Genomic DNA, 21275 nt, shown 5'->3' on the forward strand with positions numbered 1-21275 from the left:
GAGACCTAACGCGCTTCCCACCTCAGTGCTCTCGAAAACAGCACGTTGTGCGCTTAGGTGGAGACTGCCGACTTTGGTTTGGGATGTTGGTTGTTGTGAAGTCTGTGCCCTGGTCAACCACCATGGACCAACCAAGACTGTAGAAGGTGCACGGAGTGAGCCAGAAGGCTGTGCGGATGCACCTCGCATTGTCGGTGCAAAGATGGCAGCTTGCAAGGTCAACAGTGATGACCCAGTAGTGGTGGAGGTCTGGCCGCTCACCAGTCTTCTCATCTACGAAGTCCTAGTAGGCTGTATAGACAACAGGTGTGGTGTTCAAATGGCTCTGAGTGAGCACTATGCGTCTTAACGTCTGAGGTCATCAGAACTTAGAGCTAATTAAACCTAACTAACCTAAGGACATCACACACATCTACGCCCGAGGCAGGATTCGAACCTGCGATCGTAGCGGTCGCTCGGTTCCAGACTGTAGCGCCTAGATCCACACGGCCACTCCGGCCGGCTGGTGTGGTGTGCATCATGTTGGCTGGTTATCGGTGCTAAAGTCAGCAAGCGTATAACAGGCTGACTATCATAGATCAGCATGTCATGGTTTCACTGAGTTTCAATAGACTGCCATACTTTCTCATTCTAGCAATGTCGACTGAATAACATATTGAAAAAATACTATATGTACTTGAGCTCCAAAAGCCTCTGTATTTAATGGAACAGGCCCGCATCAACGACACGGTTGCTCTTGAAGTGTGATTGCACTTGTTCTCATTTATCGGACCTGTCAGTGCTCCTTGCCTCGCTGTGGTAGATCAATAATTAATCTGTGTCGCCGAGGTCTGCCTAAGTTCGATTCTGTAGTGGCGCTCGGGCGGTGAAGTTACAGTATTACCTCACATTGCTTTGTAAGGCAGCACAGAGTACTTGAATTTCTGTCTGCTCTGTTCTGTAGTCTGTTGCATGTGCTGTGTGCCTTGTTTACATATCAATTGGCATACCAGCCCACTGCTAACCGACTCTGTTCTGACCTCGCCTGATAGACTTTTAACAAAGTTTTAAGCCTGCACAATAAAATTATTCTGATGCACAACACTATAACAGATTTAACGCACCTATTTATGGGACAGTTTGGCTCCTTTATAACTCGCTGTAGTCTACGTAAGTTACTTCTTGGTGTCTCTTGATTTGGGAACTGTTAGCCATCAATCTGTCATCTGATGGTGTACCTATTTTGCTTCCACTGCGTCGCTCATTAATTACAAATCGTCATGTCAGAGTCTGTACTTTCACTATAGTCTCTGTCAAATGCTTCACGTGGGTCAGGTTCATCTCAGGTTACTGCCTATGAGGTTCGTCTGTACGGTCTTGTTTCTATGTATTCGGCGTTTAGAGCTATATTGTAGTGTCAGCGGTTCTGTTCAAATTTTTCCATTTGTATGAGTCTCTTATAGATTCATAGATGTCATCAAGTATGGAATATGTTTGTCTGGTCCATAATGTATTGTGCACTGTAGAAGTATATCCTCAAGGATTCCTTGTCTCCGAAGGAAACACACTGTTCCCCGATCGAGACTCATTCGATGAAGATGCTGTGGGTAGTGCCGACTGGGGTGTGTATGACGGATTTTCAAGCGCTCCCGGATGTCGGGGAAAAGGAGAAAATTCCGAAGCCCACAACACTAGTTTCCCACTCAAGCTGCCACGTATTCACTCGATAATGTTTTAGTAGGGTCCCCATAACTGTTTCTCTGTAATTTCCATTACTTTGTCTAGTTTTCCCGTCTTCATTTAGTAGGTCGCAGCTCGCTGACGGATTATTAGGTCAACCGCGTATATTGCGAGCATCACGCACAGTACTTCCACCGTCTTGGTGCTGAAAGACCCTGGATGTCAGCATCTTGGACCACACCTAACAACGGACCTGATGGTTGTGGAACATCGTCTGTGTGTCCATGTGCTCGCTGCAAAACATAATGTTGATTCAAATAAGGTCCAGAGCTTGTGGTGGACGTCTTTACGTAATGGTGTTAATGCTTGCGAGTTTGTGTACAGGCATTTATGCTTTATCAGTATCTTGTTCTATGTATTGGTTAAACATCAGTCGATTGTCAGACTGTACACACTAAGTATCTGGTAATGCGTTCCCTGTGAATATTTTCAAAAAAATGGCTCTGAGCACGATGCGACTTAACTTCTGAGGTTATCAGTCCCCTAGAACTTAGAACTACTTAAACCTAACTAACCGAAGGACATCACACACATCCATGCCCGAGGCAGGATTCGAACCTGAGACCGTAGCGGTCACGCGGTTCCAGACTGTAGCGCCTAGAACCGCTCGGCCACCCCGGCCGGCGATTTTTTACATTCTACTGTTTTGTACTTGGGTCTTTCTGCACCTTTCCTTTAAGCAAAATGTAGACTGTTTTGTCTGGGGTCACAGTGATCTTATTTTTCAGGCATCACCTAGCCATCCCGTGCACGATGCTACCGGCATTGGTTTCCAATTAACTTCTTGCGTTGGTTGACACCACAACCAACAGATCATCATCATATGCGGCAATCCCATCATTATGTGTATGAGGGACTCAGTGGAGAGATTCCAAAATTTAGACACGCAGATTGAGCCTTGCAGGTAATCCATTTGCAGTTCTCATGGTCGCTTTCAGTTTACTCTCCCACCATTCAGCTACGTATCATTGCGGTAGTCTAATAGACTACCCGGAACTCGGGAACATCGTGGGACACCATAAGTTATCAAATGCCCCGGCGATGCCTATGAGTATGGGCATTATGTACTTGCGGTTGCTGTTATATGCTAATTCGACTGCCCGGCTAATTGCATCGTCAACAGACTTATTTCCACTGAACTCGTAGTGACGCGTGCTGAGCCCCAGGACCCGCCCGTGAGTCTGTAACCGGTCACACAGAAGCCGCTCCTGCAACTTAGCCAAGGTGTTGATCAGGCAAATTTTTAGGAAAAAAGCACATTTGTAAGATATCAGCCCCACCAATCAACCTCGCGCGAAAACTTGCGCGATATTTCTGATAGTACGCACCTATGGCTACGTGAAAGTACGGCTTTTAAACTTTCTCTCGTACCGGTTGTTTGGCAATCACTCCACCCCACAACAGCCGCCTAACGCCCGAGCGCGAAGTGCTGTACAGTGATGTGAGAAAGAGGTTTGCGAAATAATGTTTTCACGTTGGTGATATGGTTTGTTCATTGTGTGAAAGTGCGTGGTTTCTAACCTGCAGCTGGTGGCAGAGATGTCTTTGCTTTGAACATTTTAATGCTGGAAGTCACAAATCCAGTGTAAATGAAAGAATCAAATTAGAGTCATTAAAATGGAGTGTACTGTTATTTAAATATTAACATCGCTGTTATGTGTTATTTTCTTTGGATTTTAAAGCTGACACTATTAGTATTAAGTAAGTTTGTAGGAGATGCCCTGTTATTCAGCGTGACTGACATAACTAACCTGTTAATCGAATATCATTAACATCATTTCATAATAATTTTTCGACTGTTTAGTTTTATTAATTTTGATTTAGAGGCGTGTGCAGGGTGATTTTTCCACCGTGTACAAACGTTAGGGATTGATCGATGAGAGGATGTGGAACAAAAAAGGTCTGATGAACTGACGTCCGGAGGTGCATGGGTTCCATGCTAGAGCCCGTTTATTTAGTCATACTTAGTTACAGAAACTGTAGTCTAATACGCGCCACAGTTACAGCATGCAGGGGTTTTTCCTAGAGGATAGCACTGTTCCTCATACGTCATGCCCTAGCACCCTTTCCTACCATAGGTTGTGATGTGTCCGATTCGGTTCTCTCGGTGGCTCACCTTTTAGTACGTGTGATAGAGCGTTGTACACAACGGTTCCGTATTCGAATCGAGAGCTTGCCGACATGGTGTTTTCTCACGGAAAGGCAAATGGTAACGGGTGGCGGGCAGCAAGGTTATATCAGGAGACCTATCCCCGCCGACAACAACTACAGCATTCAATATTTGCAGCAGTGTTCCGCCATTTGTCTGAGACAGGGTCGTGTCAGGAAGCAGGAAATCACGAAGCACGTAACTGAAAAGCACTGACACCAGCCTTGGAGAGAAATGTGTTTAACACTGTGAAAGGCGACCGCCGTATCAGTACCAGGTAGTTGTTGGCCCACCAGTAGAGTAAGCCAGACGACCGTGTGGAACATTCTCCATTATAATTGTTACTATTATGATCACTTACGGTGTGTGCAAGGATTACTAGCGACAAACTTTCCACATCGGGAGCAGTTTTGTCACTGGTTTCTTCACCAGGCAACCTCGATTCCGGGATTTGTGTTATCCATCCTATTTATATATGAGGTCACCTTTACGCGGAGTGGCATCTTCAACTTTCATCACAGTCATTTGTGGGATAGTATGCAGAACCCCCATAAATCATCAGCATCGATGCAGCCGGAATGTGTGGGCCGGGGTAACTGGCGACCGTATTTTGGAACCAGTCTTCCTTCCACGTCTTCTAACAGGCCAGACCTGTTGACGTTTCTAGCGGGTGACTTTTCCTCCCCTTCTGGAAGAAGTTCCATTGATGATTCGAAGGGTTGTGTGGCTGCTACACGATGGTGCTTCAGCCACTTCGCCGTTAACATCCGGACGCATCTCAATCGTGTCTTCCCTGATCGATGGATCGGACGAATGGGTCCAGTTGCATGGCCTGCTCGTTCACCGGATCTCAACACCAGAAGGTTATGAATACATCTCAAAAGTATCGTGTATGCAGAGCCTATTCCAGATGTGGAGACAATGGAGCAGCGTATTCATGCTGCCTTTGACACTGTTCGGATACAGCTTGGCCGATGTGAAGGTGTGAGACAGAAAATGCTACTGCGAGTACACGCATGCTTTGAGGCACATGGAAATCATTTTGAACACGTACTGTAACTGTGACTGCATGGTACAGCGAATATTAGACCGCAGTCTGTAACAAGGTATGACTGAATAAAAGGTCACTAGCACGGAAACCATGCATTTCCGGACATAAGTTCATTAGACCTTTTTTGTTCCGTATCTTCTCACTGATCAATCTCTAGAGTTTGTACACGGTGGAAAAAACACACTGTATATGTACCTGCAGAATATCAAAACAAGAATACAGTTGAAATAATATTGAACATACAGGTGCGTACGGTTGACATATTACACACAAATATTACTTACTATTTTTCACGTAGAATAACATGTGTTCTCGAACAAGGCTCCAAAACACTTCGGGTAGATGTGTGCACCCACCAGTCCTCTTCCCTCACGATGGTCATCCCGCGAGTTGTAGGACTCTTGGTTGTTACTCTGCTGTACAGTACTGGGCGCTCGAGCATTAGGCGGCTGCAGTGGGGCGGAGCGAGTGACAAATAACTGCTGCGTGCGGAAGTTTAAGAGCTGTACATTCAAAAAGTCATAACTGCGTACAGTCAGAATTACGTCCAACATTTTCGCAGGGGTCGACTGGTAGTACAGATATCTTGCAAGTGTGCTTTTCTCCCCTTAAAATATGAGGTTAGCTGGTTATTCTCCGTTGTTAGAGCATCGTTTACTGCCTCATTTATAAGTGGGTTAAACTGTGGCACTACTCGCTTAAAAGCCTTGGAGTTAATGGTAATGGGCCTGGTGCTTTTTTTCACTTGTAACTTAGCTATGGCTAGCGCCACTTCTTCCTGTAGGACAGGGTAAGTGACTGACTCCATTGTGTATTCTGTCTCTGTTAGAGCTCTTAAATTGGTGTAGTGTGGGTCGTCTGTGTTGCGGTTGTCATTGGTAAGGCGCTTAAACTAAAAACTTAACTCCTCCCGAACATGCCATGAAGGTCCAACCGTACCGACCTGCCTCCGTGTCATCCTCAGCCCACAGGCGTCACTGGATGCGGATATGGAGGAGCATGTGGTCAGCACACCGCTGTCCCGGCCGTATGTCAGTTTATGAGACCGGAGCCGCTACTTCTCAATCAAGTAACTCCTCAGTTTGCCTCACAACGGCTGAGTGCTACCCGCTTGACAACAGCGGTCGGCAGACCGGATGGTCACCCATCCTAGTGCTAGCCCAGCCCGACAGCGCTTAACTTCGGTGATCCGACGGGAACCGGTGTTACCACTGCAGCAAGGCCGTTGGCATTAGTAAGGCGCTTGTAAAGCAGAAATTCCGTACTTCTCCACCCCTGCGTGATTGCTCCGTCATACCGTCTAAGTGTGGCTAGCATAAACGGCATTTTTACCCTTTAGTTAATCAGCTAGTGCGGCGCTCCGCCTATGTTGTCGCTTAATTGTGTTTGAACGAACTTTACCCAATGTCGTCTCTTCGTTTTCAGTGCCAGGTCCTTGCATTGTCGCTTCGCCTCCCTAAACTGTTCTAGTTCTATTTGTCTCTCTCTAGTATTTACTGCCCTCTGTTAGTATCTACCTTCGTTTCTCAAATCCCTTTTGGGTCTGCTAAGTTCGTTCGACCAAGGTATTTTCCTCTTTCTCTTATCTATTACTGGTGGTATTGCTTTATCTTTATCTTGTGTCTCTTGCAACGTATCTATCACCTTGTGTATCTTATAGTAAATGTTGCTTTCACTTTGGGACAAGTCGCTCATCGTTACAAGGTCCTGTAATTTCTGCCAATCTGCTTTACTGAACAGCAACCCATTTTTGTTCGTTTTTTTAATGTGGTGTGTGTGTGGCAATGTTTGTGATTATGGTCGCTTTCGAGTAGTCCCTGCGCCTACTCCCATGATGTGATGAGCCCGATAGATATTATAGTTACTATTGCAATGTCAATGTTTGATTTATTCTCACCCTGTTGCTATGTACGAGGATTGGCTTTCCTGTTAATTATGTATAGGTTGTTCGTGTGTATTTTGTCATTAATGTAGCGTCCTTGTGTTCCGTTCGTGATGAGTGCCAATGTTGAATATGCGTTGGTACATGCAACGATGATTAACTTTTTATGTCGTGCGCAGTTCTCTCTAGCCATTCTCCATACAAATGGATCTCTTAGGAGATCCGCGCAAAACTGACAAAATTAACGCATTCCTCTGTAACTACGTGGTCAGTGCATAGGAACGACATCTTTGTCACATCCACTATCTGTTGAACAATATGATCGCATCTTTTGGATCAGTAGCCCCTAAGATACACTACGGCGTTGTTTTAAGAGCAGTCAGCCATCCATTCCTTGTTTATGGCGGTTGTAAGCACACAACGTCCGTACATTCACTGACCACGACTTTTGCCAGCTATGCATTCACGAAAGTGCTCTGTACGGTGTCTAGATGGAACACCTTCTAGGGTACTTGTTAAAAACATAGCTTTCATGGGCATCCCGGCCAGGTTCAAGGTTACGCGGGCGTGTGCTCTCAGTCTCTGTAGACGTGGTCCAATTTGAATCCTTTCATTCTCAGCGAACACTCTCCCTTCGAGTTCAAGCAATCCGCGGCGATCAGTAGAGAGATTTTCAACCTTTACGATCATTCGGTCTCATTGGTCGCTCGGGCGAAAGAATACTGTGCTCCCTTTGGGGTGCTTTTGGATTTCTTTTTAAATGCTATGCGGTTTGAAAGATATCTCGCTGTTCCAATCTGCTCACGCCCATGCCCTCCTCTAAGGACCAATGATCATTTTTTAAATTTTTTTGAGTGTCTCCATTTTCTGTTTTCGCGTTTCGTGATTTTTGATCAGTTTCTTCTTTCTTTGTGTTTGGTAAATGTTTGGTTTGTGTGTTGTTTCGTTTGTGGTCTGTGGCTTGGTGCATCAATTTGTGTGCTGTTATCATTGCCAACTGGCTGCTTACGACATGTTTTGTTGGCTGCTGTTTTGATTTTGGTGCTGCAGTCATTGTTCTGTTGTGGGAACTGATGTCTTGCGCAAGGCTTCTGATGAGAGCATCTATGTGACCTTGGGGTACGAATCCTAGTGGCTTGACATATCGACTAATTTTCACCGCGTCGTATTCCTTTTTCCTAGTGTGTCTGTCATTATTTTTGCAGTCTGCTTGCTCCCTTTGGTCATTCGTCTTGTGAAGTGTGTTGTTGCTCAGCGTGTTCATCCGTATATCTAGTCTTACTCTTTGTCTGACCATTTGAAAAAAATGTGTCTCCAGCAGAAGGGATTGTTTTGCGCCAATCTGTTGATGTTCTCCTGGGTCCTATGTTTTAACGTATGATGTGTTTGGTTGTGCACTTTGCACTGGTCCTTTCCGTAAGTTACGCTCTTACATTTCCTTTTCACCTCATATTCTAATTTCTCAATGTGTAAAGCTAACACTATTACATTAACTGTACACTGGTTTAGTTCAAGTCTCATTTGCATAGTTACGTTGTAGTCGATTAGGCCCTGCCTTATAATGTAGCCTGTCATAATAAAGTACCTATTACGCAGTTCATTCGACAGTATAGGAGGCAGAGAGCGTGTTTGCGGGTCGACTTCGGGTGAGAAGCATCTTTGTCGTCACCGTGCAACAGCGCAACCTCAGGCACGTGTTCTGGAGGAGGGAGATTTGTAATTTTTCCTCACTGTATTGGAATCGGGGCTCACGACGTAGACGAAGCAGATATATTCTCGTTCAATGCATATATATTTTCAGTGGCATGCTTATGTGAACATCTACGTGGTCATAGCCAGTGCGTGCTATCTGTTTGCCGTATAGCTGTTTGTACATCACACAATTTGGTGCCCCTGACTTGTCGCAGTCCCTTCTTCGCCGCTTACACGGCGAGCCAAATTCCCTACAATCAGATTTTTTGTGACCTGATTTGCCACATTTGGCACAAGTTTCTCCCCGTTCACTACACCTATCAGCTGTTTGATGTAGGCCGGCCGTTAGTGGCCGTGCGGTTCTAGGCGCTTCAGCCTGGAACCGCGTGGCCGCTTCAGTCGCAGGTTCGAATCCTGCCTCGGACATGGATGTGTGTGATGCCCATAGGTTAGTTAGGTTTAAGTAGTTCTAAGTTCTAGGGGACTTATGACCTCAGATGTTAAGTCCCATAGTACTCAGAGCCATTTGAACCATTTTTGTTTAATGTAGAACAGCGCATTTAAAGAACCGTTGGACGTCCAAGAAATCTACGATTCATAGTGCGTCTGCGTCAATGTATAGTCGTACCCTTTGGAGAAGAAGGAAGTAAACTCGAGGGCTGACTTCAGAGATGTTGTTCGCAGCCCGTTTGCTCCTTGCCCCAGTGTTGACATCTCTTATGAACTCCTCTTCAACAAGGCTGTCCTTTACGTTGACTTTGTATTATTCGACGAGAAAGTCCTCATCAGAACTTGTTGTCAGCATTTGGTACACTGCCAACAGCGGCCACCTCTTTCTGGGCTCCTCGTACCTAATATCCTTTGTCAGTGAAGTTTTTTCTATGATATTTTTGCTGGCCACCTGTGACACAGCTTCTACTATCACCGTGTCGGCTGTGGATCTGATGTCCTGCTTCTTAATTTTTTTCTTGTTGAGGATTGCTTGACATCGTCAAGGTTTCCCTAACAGCCTACATATCTTGACTGTTGGTGCTTTCAGAAATATAAAAGAAGGAACCCAACAATCAGGTATAATATGACCAAATTGCCGCTTATTAGTCACGACGCGGAGAATTCTGTTGATTAGTTGCTGTTCGAGGAACTGCCGTCGACCCCATCGTTTAGAAATGCTCGCTGTTCACCAGGAGTAGGCCAGCCATTGACCCCAACGGTCAACAAAATGCTGTGCTGCTCCTATTACACTTCAGACATTAAATCGTAATGATACCTTCTAGATTTTGGTCTAGATATTACTGCTAATATTTGTAAAAGTAGCCGATGTAGCTGTGGTGTCAGAACGGACTCGTAGCTACCCAGAGAGTGAATGAGTTCAGTAGGCTGATGGCCAGTGGCAACACCTGAGTGGCGAGATAGCGTGGCAGGAACGGTAGGCCCCGGCGGATCGAACCCACAAGTAGCAGACACCAGGATGTCTGTAACTGAAGACGTTTGATACATTTTTTACCAAAACCTGACGCAGCTAAGGTCGCTGCCGTTCTGGTGCCAGGTATTTATTTGCCGCTACTCTTAGTTGGTGGCGGCAAGGGCAGAGACGGCGGAGTAGGCAATGCCAGTGTCTCCGTCGTCGTGGCCTGGGATCGGTGCGGTGGCTGTCGCAGTTCCGATGTCGCTTGGTGGATCTGCCTTGCTGTATCCCCGCACTGGTTTGCTAGCGCTGCCTGCACTGCGCCGCGTTTTGTCGGCTAGCATTGGTGTCATGCTGCTGCGAGGCTAATTTTTGTTACATAAACTTAGTTACCGTGATGTCCATACGGCAAAAGAGCGACGCACATCTGTTACTAGTTGTCTCAGTGGTCCCCTGAATATAAGGAAACTTAATGTTGTTGTGGTTGACTGGTTACAGGATCTATTTTAGGAAAATAGTTCGTTCTAGAATCTCTTGGGATGTTGTGTTGTGCTGATTGTTTAACAGATGTCTCAAAATGTTTATAGTTCGGAGGAAGAGGATTAATATTTGTTATAGTTGCATCAAGATCTTCAGAAAATGCAACCCCATATTCTTTCTTGAAATCGAATCCTTTTGGAATGTGAACACTGACATTCTGCTCAGGCAACAACGTCGCAGATAATGTTGTGTGTAAGGGATGGAGTGAGCCACTAGTTTGCAAGGTTGCTGACACGTGTTTCAGATTTTAAATATATTAACTTTTACATCTTGCACTGTGGAAAGAAGAAGGAAGTTCGTAATCATGAATCAATACGAGTTTCCGTTCTTCTTCCCAGGTTTCAATACTTTCGTCATTCTCGTTAGTGTTATCATATTCCCACGCTTCATTGTGCCTACTGAAGACTCTTTTCACTATGTTGTTATAAGATAGGTTAAAGGTTTGGTACTAGTGAACTGGAATAAGATGTTAGATGGTATTTAAATGAAGGTAACTTAATATTTTCCGCTACTGCGTCTACTATACACATGGTTTGTCGCTTCCATCATTAGCGCACAGTCTGGGAAATATGTCAGCTTTGGAAAACTAATATCCCTCAATGTTTTATAACGTCACCATCAGAGATAGTCTTAAGAAAAACAGTTCTTAAACGTTGTAATGTATTACTGCTGTATTAGACGAGTTAGCTAGCGAGCTGTTCACTTGCAGGAGACACCCAGTGGAGGTCTCCTCCATGATCTGATTAATATGGGACCACCGTCTGATCTCATACAGCCTGTAACAGTAATTAACAAAATTAATGAAGTAACCGATAGAAAAATAGACAATACGTGTTAACATGCAGGCGAACAGCAAATTAGACTGACCGTAACTTAATATACTGAATAGTATTTCGTGCTGTTTGTTTATTGGGGCCACAGAAACGGAACAGAGGTTCTCATTGGTTCTATTGTTTATACGATGAAGTGACAGCAGTGAATGTGGTTTTGCTGAAGGAATTGTACCCACAACACAGTTCAGTCACTGAATTTGAATAAAGGTTCGTAGAAATTGTCAAAATGATATTTGTTTAAAGATAAGCTAGCAGGAACACCGCGGAAGCAGAGACATAGTAGTGAAATTGGTATCCAAGTTGGAGAAACGAAAGGAAGCTGCTCTCACAAAATCTCAACAATGGAGCAGGATGAAATAAGGGAAGCCATGATTCGGAATAAATTGTAGTTTATCGGTTAACAAAAGAACCGCTAATAAGTACCCGTTCGTTTGCAGGTGTAATGAGTATGAGCAATCGTAGTGTCCGGAAAGAACCTCACGTACAGTAGCTCGATCTTATACATAAAAAATAGCCCAAGCCTTGAGTTAACTTCACACTTTGCATCGTATTTAAAAGATGATTACTGCAACACTGTGTGATCAAATCTCAGTTTCACGCTATGATGATTTTCAATAGTGGGGGAAGTTTCATTAGATGTGAGCTATCCAATGTCGAAATAAACACCTACAGTAAGTACGCGCTGGTGTAAACGAAGATGGTACATATGTGGAGCCTTCAACAAAGATTTGCACTGAATATGCAAACGAGATAGTTACAAGTGTAGGATGTAAGATTCGCCAGTTAAGCAAAACACCATTTTTTCCAAGTTCCCAAACATGTTACAGCACCACTGTGCCATCATCAGTGGGTTCCTGATTTATTTAATCGGTAATGTGATCATTTTTACTAAATGATCACAAAATTATGTGGATATTTAGTTCAAACAATAATTCGTTTCTTTCTGCTAATACCTTTACACTCGGTGTGCATGATTTTTCAGGACCACTTGCGTATTATTTATTACAGGTAGCTTGTCATCTGCGACCAAACGATGTTGATGTGAAATTTTGTTAGGAGTTAACCTATCATCTAAAAGTAATTTAGTTTGCTCGTTATTTCGTTTAGATGATAGGTTAACCCCCAACAAAATTTCTCATCAACATCTTTTGGTTGCAGATGACAAGCTACCTGTAATAAATAATACACAAGTGGTCCTGAAAAATCATTCACCCCAAGTGTAAAGGTATTAACAAAAAGAAACGAATTATTGTTTGAACTAAATATCCACATAATTTTGTAGTCATTTAGTAAAAATGTTCAAATTACAGATTAAATAAAACGGAAACCCACTGATGATGGCACAGTGGCGCTGAAACATGTTTGGGAACTTGGGAAAAACGGTGTTTTGCATAACTGGCGGACCTTGCACCATACAATTTTAACTGCAAACACAAGAAGCTGCAGATCCAAATGATGAGATAGTTACATATTAATTAATAGCGTTGTGTCTCCTTCCCTTCTAATAAAATGGAGATATGCACTCACCGAGTTGCTGTATCAGTGCTCTCTCACTGTGGATCGACACGTGATACACATCAACATATTTTGTACATCGTATTTTTGGAAAGCTTATTCAGACTTCCAAAAACCGATTTTTATCTGTTCTTTGACAGTTTCGTTTTTCTTACGGAGACAGTTCTTGACTGTGGAAAAATTGTAGAGAATGCAGACGGTATTCTGACAAGAGTCACAGCCGCCTGCGTTTCTTGTCTAAATGATGTTGAGGACGTTAGAACGAGTGCAACAGGGTCTATTGGAAAACACAACCATCTCTAGCTGGCTGTTAGGAACAGTTCAGCATCTAACGAAGGAATGGTATGCTCTAGGACCGATGTGGGTTTAAGTGTCCGCAATATCACACCAAACGAAATATATGTTTGGAAACTTTTTCACGTGTAGTGCGACTTAATGGTCAGTTTAGTCGGATTTCATTGGAAGCAGAATATCTTCTGGGCATATACTTCCTGGGCGGTATGTTCGTTTATTTTTCTGGAGATATTGATGTTATTTTATTATAGATCCTGCTCACCAATAGGTAGTTGCAGCTGTTGTTCATGTTATTACCATACATGCTCCACAGGCTAAAAGTAGGTGCTCTGAGAGGGCATGGAAGTGCGGCAATATCTTATATGCATTTCTGTAGCCCTCTCATTGGGTGTTGCTGCAAAACTAACCTGCAAATAACCTTGCTATGAGGTGCAGCTCAAGTGACATCAGACTATCCTGCTCACTGTCCTAGTCTGCTACCGACCTCCGTAACAGTACGAGGGCACCCCTGTGTCACCTGCTAGAGGCAGACTAGCCCACCAGTTGTTGGGTCGATGTACCGCACTACAGCAGACGAAGGTGTCTCACCACCATGGCACGAGACACACACACGCACAGATTTCGTCTGTTCCCAGAGAGAATCTAGAACCATCACTAAAAAGAAAGTCTTTCCAACCAACTATGGTGCCATTGTTCAATCCACTACAGAATTTCAAACTCATTCACAGCGGACATTCTTAATGCTAGGGCACACAATGAGCACTAAGACAGCATATGTCCTTCTTGCAAGGGCCTGGCAATAATATCACTTGACTCTAAATCCTGTAACAGAGACGTCACTTGTGCCTAGAAGATGGAAGAAAAAGCAGTTGAAGAATCTGCTTAATGTTTTTGACATATCAGACGATTTTAGCTTTGAGAGTTCAGGCAAAGGCGTCTGTAGAGTTGTCAATGATTATGCAATACCTCATGCAACGCTTGGTCCCAGTGAAGCAGAAAATCTTTGTCTGAAGACTCAAGGTGATCCGTGTTGCAGCGATACGATCCCTCCCCCTTTCCCTCCAGTTTCGTGGTGTTTATCGTATACAGTTCACTGGGCGCACGCGCCTGCATTGCGATGCTGAGGACATGCTGTGCATCCAGACGTTCTCGATAAGCGCAAGCAGAGCTTGTCATCATACCAGTCGAGGATACTTGCATTCTTTTCGGGCGGTAACGCTTACGTCTTTACAGGCAACACCGAACAGCTCAGCATCGTTCAAATGAGTGAAATGTGTCTGCAACATAACAGGCTTCATCTTCTTTGTGTATGCCTAATGGCAAAGTGAAATTTCGTAAATTTGCTCTGTAACGTGGCATTTCTAAATTGACAGTTGAAATGGTGTAACGTGGTAAAGTAGGTTATTAGAGAACGATACGAGGCCCACAAAAATAAATGTGTGTCACTGAAACACTAATTATAACAAAAGAAGACCATCTGGGCGGTTCTAGGTGCTGCAGTCTGGAACCGAGCGACCGCTACGGTCGCAGGTTCGAATCCTGCCTCGGGAATGGATGTGTTTGATGTCCTTAGGTTAGTTACGTTTAATTAGTTCTAAGTTCTAGGTGACTGATGACCTCAGAAGTTAAGTCGCATAGTGCTCAGAGCCATTTGAACCATCTGGGCGCTGCACACGTGACGTAATTTTGAGCAAATCTTGTCTACAACATTGCAATATGTAGCACATAACGCAAAGAAACGGATTGCAGTAGGATCACAACAAGAAGGACATATGCTGTCTTAGTGCTCATTGTGTGCCCTAGCATTAAGAATGTGCGCTGTGAATGAGTTTGAAATTCTGTAGTGGATTGAACAATGGCACCATAGTTGGTTGAAAAGACTTTCTTTTTAGTGATGGTTCTAGATTCTCTCTGGGAACAGACGAAATCTGTGCGTATGTGTGTCTCGTGCCATAGTGGTGAGACACCTTCGTCTGCTGTAGTGCGGTACACCGACCCAACAACTGGTGGGCTAGTCTCCCTCTAGCAGGTGACACAGGGGTGCCCTCGTACTGTTACGGAGGTCGGTAGCAGACTAGGACAGTGAGCAGGATAGTCTGATGTCACTTGAGCTGCACCTCATAGCAAGGTTATTTGCAGGTTACTTTTGCCGCCACACCCAATGAGAGGGCTACAGAAATGCATATAAGATATTGCCGCACTTACATGCCCTCTCGGAGCACCTACTTTTAGTGAGAGACATTTAAGACAGTAACTTCCCACGTTGGCTGCACAGGTAGTCATCGGATTTATGTTTTGTGTCTCTCCGGAACATTGTCGGCTTTTCGGGAGGAAGTGGCACAGTTCTCGGTCTAAACATCGAGGTTTCAGTGTCCAGTGGTTTCCCTAGATAAACTGGTACGCAGCCTAAGATTATTATATTCCATCTCTAAAAACCACGTTGTTGATGGGACTTTAAATCCCAAAATACATTATTGTTTCTGGAGACTGTCACGAGCCTTGAATGTAAGCTACGCTCTGGTTTACCCACGTTCGTTAATACCTTCTTGTATTTTTTTCCTTTCTACTCTAAAAGCCGGCCGGGTTGGCCTAGCGGTTCTAGGCGCTACAGTCTGGAACCGCACGACCGCTACGGTCGCAGGTTCGAATCCTGCCTCGGGCATGGATGTGTGTGATGTCCTTAGGTTAGTTAGGTTTAAGTAGTTCTAAGTTCTAGGGGACTGATGACCTTAGAAGTTAAGTCCCATAGTGCTCAGAACCATTTGAACCAGTTTGAAGCTTTCTACTCTAAAGCGGAAGGAAACTGGTATAGGCACGCGTATTCGGATACAGAGATACGTAAACAGGCAGAATACGGCGCTGCAGTCGGCAGCGCCTGTATAAGACAACAAGTGCCATGCGCAGTTGTTAGATCGGTTACTGCAGCTACAATGGCGGGTTATCGAGATTTAAGTGAGTTTGAAAGCGATGTTACAGTCGCCGCACGAGCGATGGGATACAGTATCTCCAAGGTAGCGATGAAGTGGGGATTTTCCCGTGCGACTGTTTCACGAGTGACCGTGAATATCAGGAATACGGTACATCAAATCTCCGACACCGCTGCGGCCGGCAAAAGATCCCGCAAGAACGGGACCAACGACGACTGAAGAGACACGTTCAACATGACAAAAGTGCAGCCCTTCCGTAAATTGCTGCAGATTTTAGTTCTGGGCCATCAACAAGTGTCAGCGTGCAAACCATTCAACGAAATATCATCAATATGGGCTTTCGGAGCAAAAGACCCATTCGTGTACCCTTGGTGACCGCACGACACAATACTTTACCCCTTGCCTGGGCCCGTCAACACCGAAATTGGACAACTGATGACGGGAAACATGTTGCCTGGTAGGATTAGTCTCGTTTCTCATTCTGCCTGTTTGTATCGAGCCGATGGACGTGTATGGGTATGCAGAACCCATGGAGGGGGGGTGCAGTTGGAGTGATATGGGACACCGATAAGTCTAGATACGACTCTGACCCGTGATACGTACTTAAGCATCCTGTCTGATCACCTGCATCCTTCATGTACATTCTGCTTTCCGAATAACTTGGACAATTCCAGCAGGAGAATGCGATACACCAAAAGTCCAGAAAAGTCCAGAATTGCTACAGAGTGGCTCCAGGAATACTCTTCTGAGTTTAAACACTTCCGCTGGCCACCAAACACCCCAGAGGTGAAAATTATTGAGCATATCATGGATGCCTTTCAACGTGCTGTTCGGAAGATATCTCCACCCCCTCGTACTTTTACGGATCTATGTACAGCCCTGCAGGATTCATGGTGTCAATTCCCTCCAGCACCACTTCAGACATTCAAATTAAATGTGTGTAAAATCTTTTGGGACTTATCTGCTAAGGTGAGCAGTCCCTAAACTTAAACACTACTTAACCTAAAGCCGGCCGCAGTGGTCTCGTGGTTCTAGGCGCGCAGTCCGGAACCGTGCGACTGCTACGGTCGCAGGTTCGAATCCTGCCTCGGGCATGGATGTGTGTGCTGTCCTTAGGTTAGTTAGGTTTAAGTAGTTCTAAGTTCTAGGGGACTGATGACCACAGCTGTTAAGTCCCATAGTGCTCAGAGCCATTTGAACCATTTTTTGAACTTAACCTAAATTATCCTAAGGACAAACACACACACCCATGCCCGAGGGAGGACTCGAACCTCCGCCGGGACCAGCTGCACAGTCCATGACTGCAGCGCACTGAGACCGCTCGGCTAATCCCGCGAGGCACTTCAGACATTAGTCGAATCCATGCCACGTCGTAATGCGGCATTTCTGCGAGCTTGCGGGGCCTTACAGGATATTAGGCAGGTGCACCAGTTTCTTTGGCTCTTCAGTGTATGTGGAGATGAAAGTGCCCATCAGTGACAATAATTCACATTTGTATTCACTTGGCGCATTTTCTCACGTTACTATAATTTCTTTGGATTTCAAAAGTATTTCCGACATCGCACACATCTGTGGCAACTCGCAATATTCTGAACAGCCCCTTAAACACTTTATATTAAAGTTAAAATTGATATTTACTTTATTTTCGTTTAATGTTCCCTTAGATTTATAGCATGATGCACTATTAGTTCTAATTACGTAACTGTAGCGTATGTCCATAACTAACCTTCTAATGCGCATTTCAGTGTTTTGAAAAAAGTGCACGGTTCACATTTTGCCTCACCATTGGTTATCCTGTTCGATCAAAGAATCAGTTTTTTTATTTCATCCTCATTCAGTCTTCTGGAGTGACTGGGTGAAGCAATTTTACTCAGTTCTACGAGCAGCATGGCCGTGCTGCCCTTCTCAGTGAATTGGCACTTAACTTGCGGCCGATGTGTGTTGTTAAATAGACTTGAAGGTTAGATCCATCCACTGCGTGTTTCCGAACCGTTTTTGTTTGTTTTTCACCTAGTGTAATTATAGTTATTCAGTTTTCATGATAGATATTCGACTACTGCGTTACAGTTTTCTTGTCAACAGGTTTGTTAGCAAGTATCTTTATGATTTTAGAATTTGAAACGTGAGAAACACAAGAGATATGACAAGAAAAGGATAGCGTAGTGTCCGAAAGTTAAGCATCATCAATAAATGAGAACACACACTATACAGGGTGGTCCATTGCTAGTGACCGGGCCAAATATCTCACGAAATAAGCATCAAACGGAAAAACTACAAGAACGAAAGGACAAAACTCGTCTAGCTTGAAGGGGGAAACCAGATGGCGCTATCGTTGGCCCGCTAGATGGCGCTACCATACGTCAAACGGATATCAACTGCGTTTTTTTAAATAGGAACCCCCTTTTTTATTACTTATTCGTGTAGTACGTAAAGAAATAAGGATGTTTTAGTTGGACCACTTTTTTTGCTTTATGATAGATGGCGCTTCCTTCGGATTCTATTTCGAACGCTTCTAAAATATCTGCCCCTCTGGCAGTGTCCTACATCGGATTCATATCCAGGAACTCTTCCGTTACATGGCTATCTGAACCGTGTCGCTAATATCCGTGGACTTATCAAGTGCGATGTAGTATTTTCAGTTTTGGCCGCCAATTGTTCATTCAAATTCTCGGCAATGTCGCTGATTTGCCGAGATATTGTCGTACGGATATTGTATTCTGCTGTACGCGCGAGCTAATGTGGGATTCATTGCGTCTACTATTTCCAAAAAATTATTATTTATTAATGGACCTTCCATAAACGGATTCCCAGCTCCTGCTAAACGTAGAGCAACTTTATAATTAGCTTTAATTGTCCTTTCGCAGTACCCTGCATCATCTTCACCCTATATTAGAGTAAAACTATTGTGTTAGGAATAATACAAGCGAAAACGAAAACGAATTCACATTTGAGAGGAATGTAAATAAATTTTAGTTAGTCTGGACCTTTAACTAAAATAAACATGCTAAAGTACTCCTATAAACCTCATTTGTGGATACAGAATTCTCTTCCGCAAAAGCTTGCAACATCCTTAATTCATCCCCTCTGACGAATGAATGAAATTTTCTGTAGTGTCTTCCAATAAAGCACTCCGTCTTCAGGCCACGAGTGGCCTACCGGGACCATTCGACCGCCGTGTCATCCTCAGAGGAGGATGCGGATAGGAGGGGCGTGGGGTCAGCACACCGCTCTCCCGGTCGTTATGATGGTATTCTTGACCGAAGCCGCTATTATTCGGTCGAGTAGCTCCTAAGTTGGCATCACGAGGCTGAGTGCACCCCGAAAAATGGCAATATCGCATTGCAGCTGGATGGTCACCCATCCTAGTCCCGGCCACGTCCAACAGCGCTTAACTTCGTTGATCTCACAGGAACCGGTTTATCCACTGCGGCAAGGCCGTTGCCTAATGTCTTCCACTAGGATAATTTTTTTACATTCATAATTACGGTACTGCAGATTAGATATTTGGATTTATCGGGAACTAACAAAAAAATAAGAACGTTCCCACTCCGGTTTAAATAACCCTTCGGAAATCTTTGCTTTTTTTCGGAGCTAATTGCTCCATTAGTCTAGTGAGTGTCTTGCGCTTATCTGTTTATATGTTTCGGTGTTGAATAATCCGTCTATCAATGCACTCGGCAGCACACCAAGCCAAGACGAGGCGAATTAAGCCGATACTCCATGCAAACACACTCTGCACTTGGCTTTGCGTGCGCGCAATTTTCCGTGTGTGAGAAGCCCTGCCTCAAGGTCATCCAAATACACTCCTGGAAATGGAAAAAAGAACACATTGACACCGGTGTGTCAGACCCACCATACTTGCTCCGGACACTGCGAGAGGGCTGTACAAGCAATGATCACACGCACGGCACAGCGGACACACCAGGAACCGCGGTGTCGGCCGTCGAATGGCGCTAGCTGCGCAGCATTTGTGCACCGCCGCCGTCACTGTCAGCCAGTTTGCCGTGGCATACGGAGCTCCATCGCAGTCTTTAACACTGGTAGCATGCCGCGACAGCGTGGACGTGAACCGTATGTGCAGTTGACGGACTTTGAGCGAGGGCGTATAGTGGGCATGCGGGAGGCCGGGTGGACGTACCGCCGAATTGCTCAACACGTGGGGCGTGAGGTCTCCACAGTACATCGATGTTGTCGCCAGTGGTCGGCGGAAGGTGCACGTGCCCGTCGACCTGGGACCGGACCTCAGCGACGCACGGATGCACGCCAAGACCGTAGGATCCCACGCAGTGCCGTAGGGGACCGCACCGCCACTTCCCAGCAAATTAGGGACACTGTTGCTCCTGGGGTATCGGCGAGGACCATTCGCAACTGTCTCCATGAAGCTGGGCTACGGTCCCGCGCACCGTTAGGCCGTCTTCCGTTCTCGCCCCAACATCGTGCAGCCCGCCTCCAGTGGTGTCGCGACAGGCGTGAATGGAGGGACGAATGGAGACGTGTCGTCTTCAGCGATGAGAGTCGCTTCTGGCTTGGTGCCAATGATGGTCGTATGCGTGTTTGGCGCCGTGCAGGTGAGCGCCACAATCAGGACTGCATACGACCGAGGCACACAGGGCCAACACCCGGCATCATGGTGTGGGGAGCGATCTCCTACACTGGCCGTACACCACTGGTGATCGTCGAGGGGACACTGAATAGTGCACGGTACATCCAAACCGTCATCGAACCCATCGTTCTACCATTCCTAGACCGGCAAGGGAACTTGCTGTTCCAACAGGACAATGCACGTCCGCATGTATCCCGTGCCACCCAACGTGCTCTAGAAGGTGTAAGTCAACTACCCTGGCCAGCAAGATCTCCGGATCTGTCCCCCATTGAGCATGTTTGGGACTGGATGAAGCGTCGTCTCACGCGGTCTGCACGTCCAGCACGAACGCTGGACCAACTGAGGCGCCAGGTGGAAATGGCATGGCAAGCCGTTCCACAGGACTACATTCAGCATCTCTACGATCGTCTCCATGGGAGGATAGCAGCCTGCGTTGCTGCGAAAGGTGGATATACATTGTACTAGTGCCGACATTGTGCATGCTCTGTTGCCTGTGTCTATGTGCCTGTGGTTCTGTCTGTGTGATCATGTGATGTATCTGACCCCAGGAATGTGTCAATAAAGTTTCCCCTTCCTGGGACAATGAATTCACGGTGTTCTTATTTCAATTTCCAGGAGTGTAGTTTCCAAGTGAACATCGATCTGCCAACGTGAACATAGCAGGA

At 45.2% G+C, this 21275-nt stretch overlaps 1 pseudogene; it reads right to left on the bottom strand.

Moving 5' to 3' along the window:
• Nucleotides 1–6031: 6031 nt before the first annotated feature.
• Nucleotides 6032–6149, bottom strand: LOC124556992 (annotated as a pseudogene).
• Nucleotides 6150–21275: the final 15126 nt, after the last annotated feature.

This window comes from Schistocerca americana, chromosome X, assembly GCF_021461395.2.
Source record: "Schistocerca americana isolate TAMUIC-IGC-003095 chromosome X, iqSchAmer2.1, whole genome shotgun sequence".
Lineage (NCBI taxonomy): Eukaryota > Metazoa > Arthropoda > Insecta > Orthoptera > Acrididae > Schistocerca > Schistocerca americana.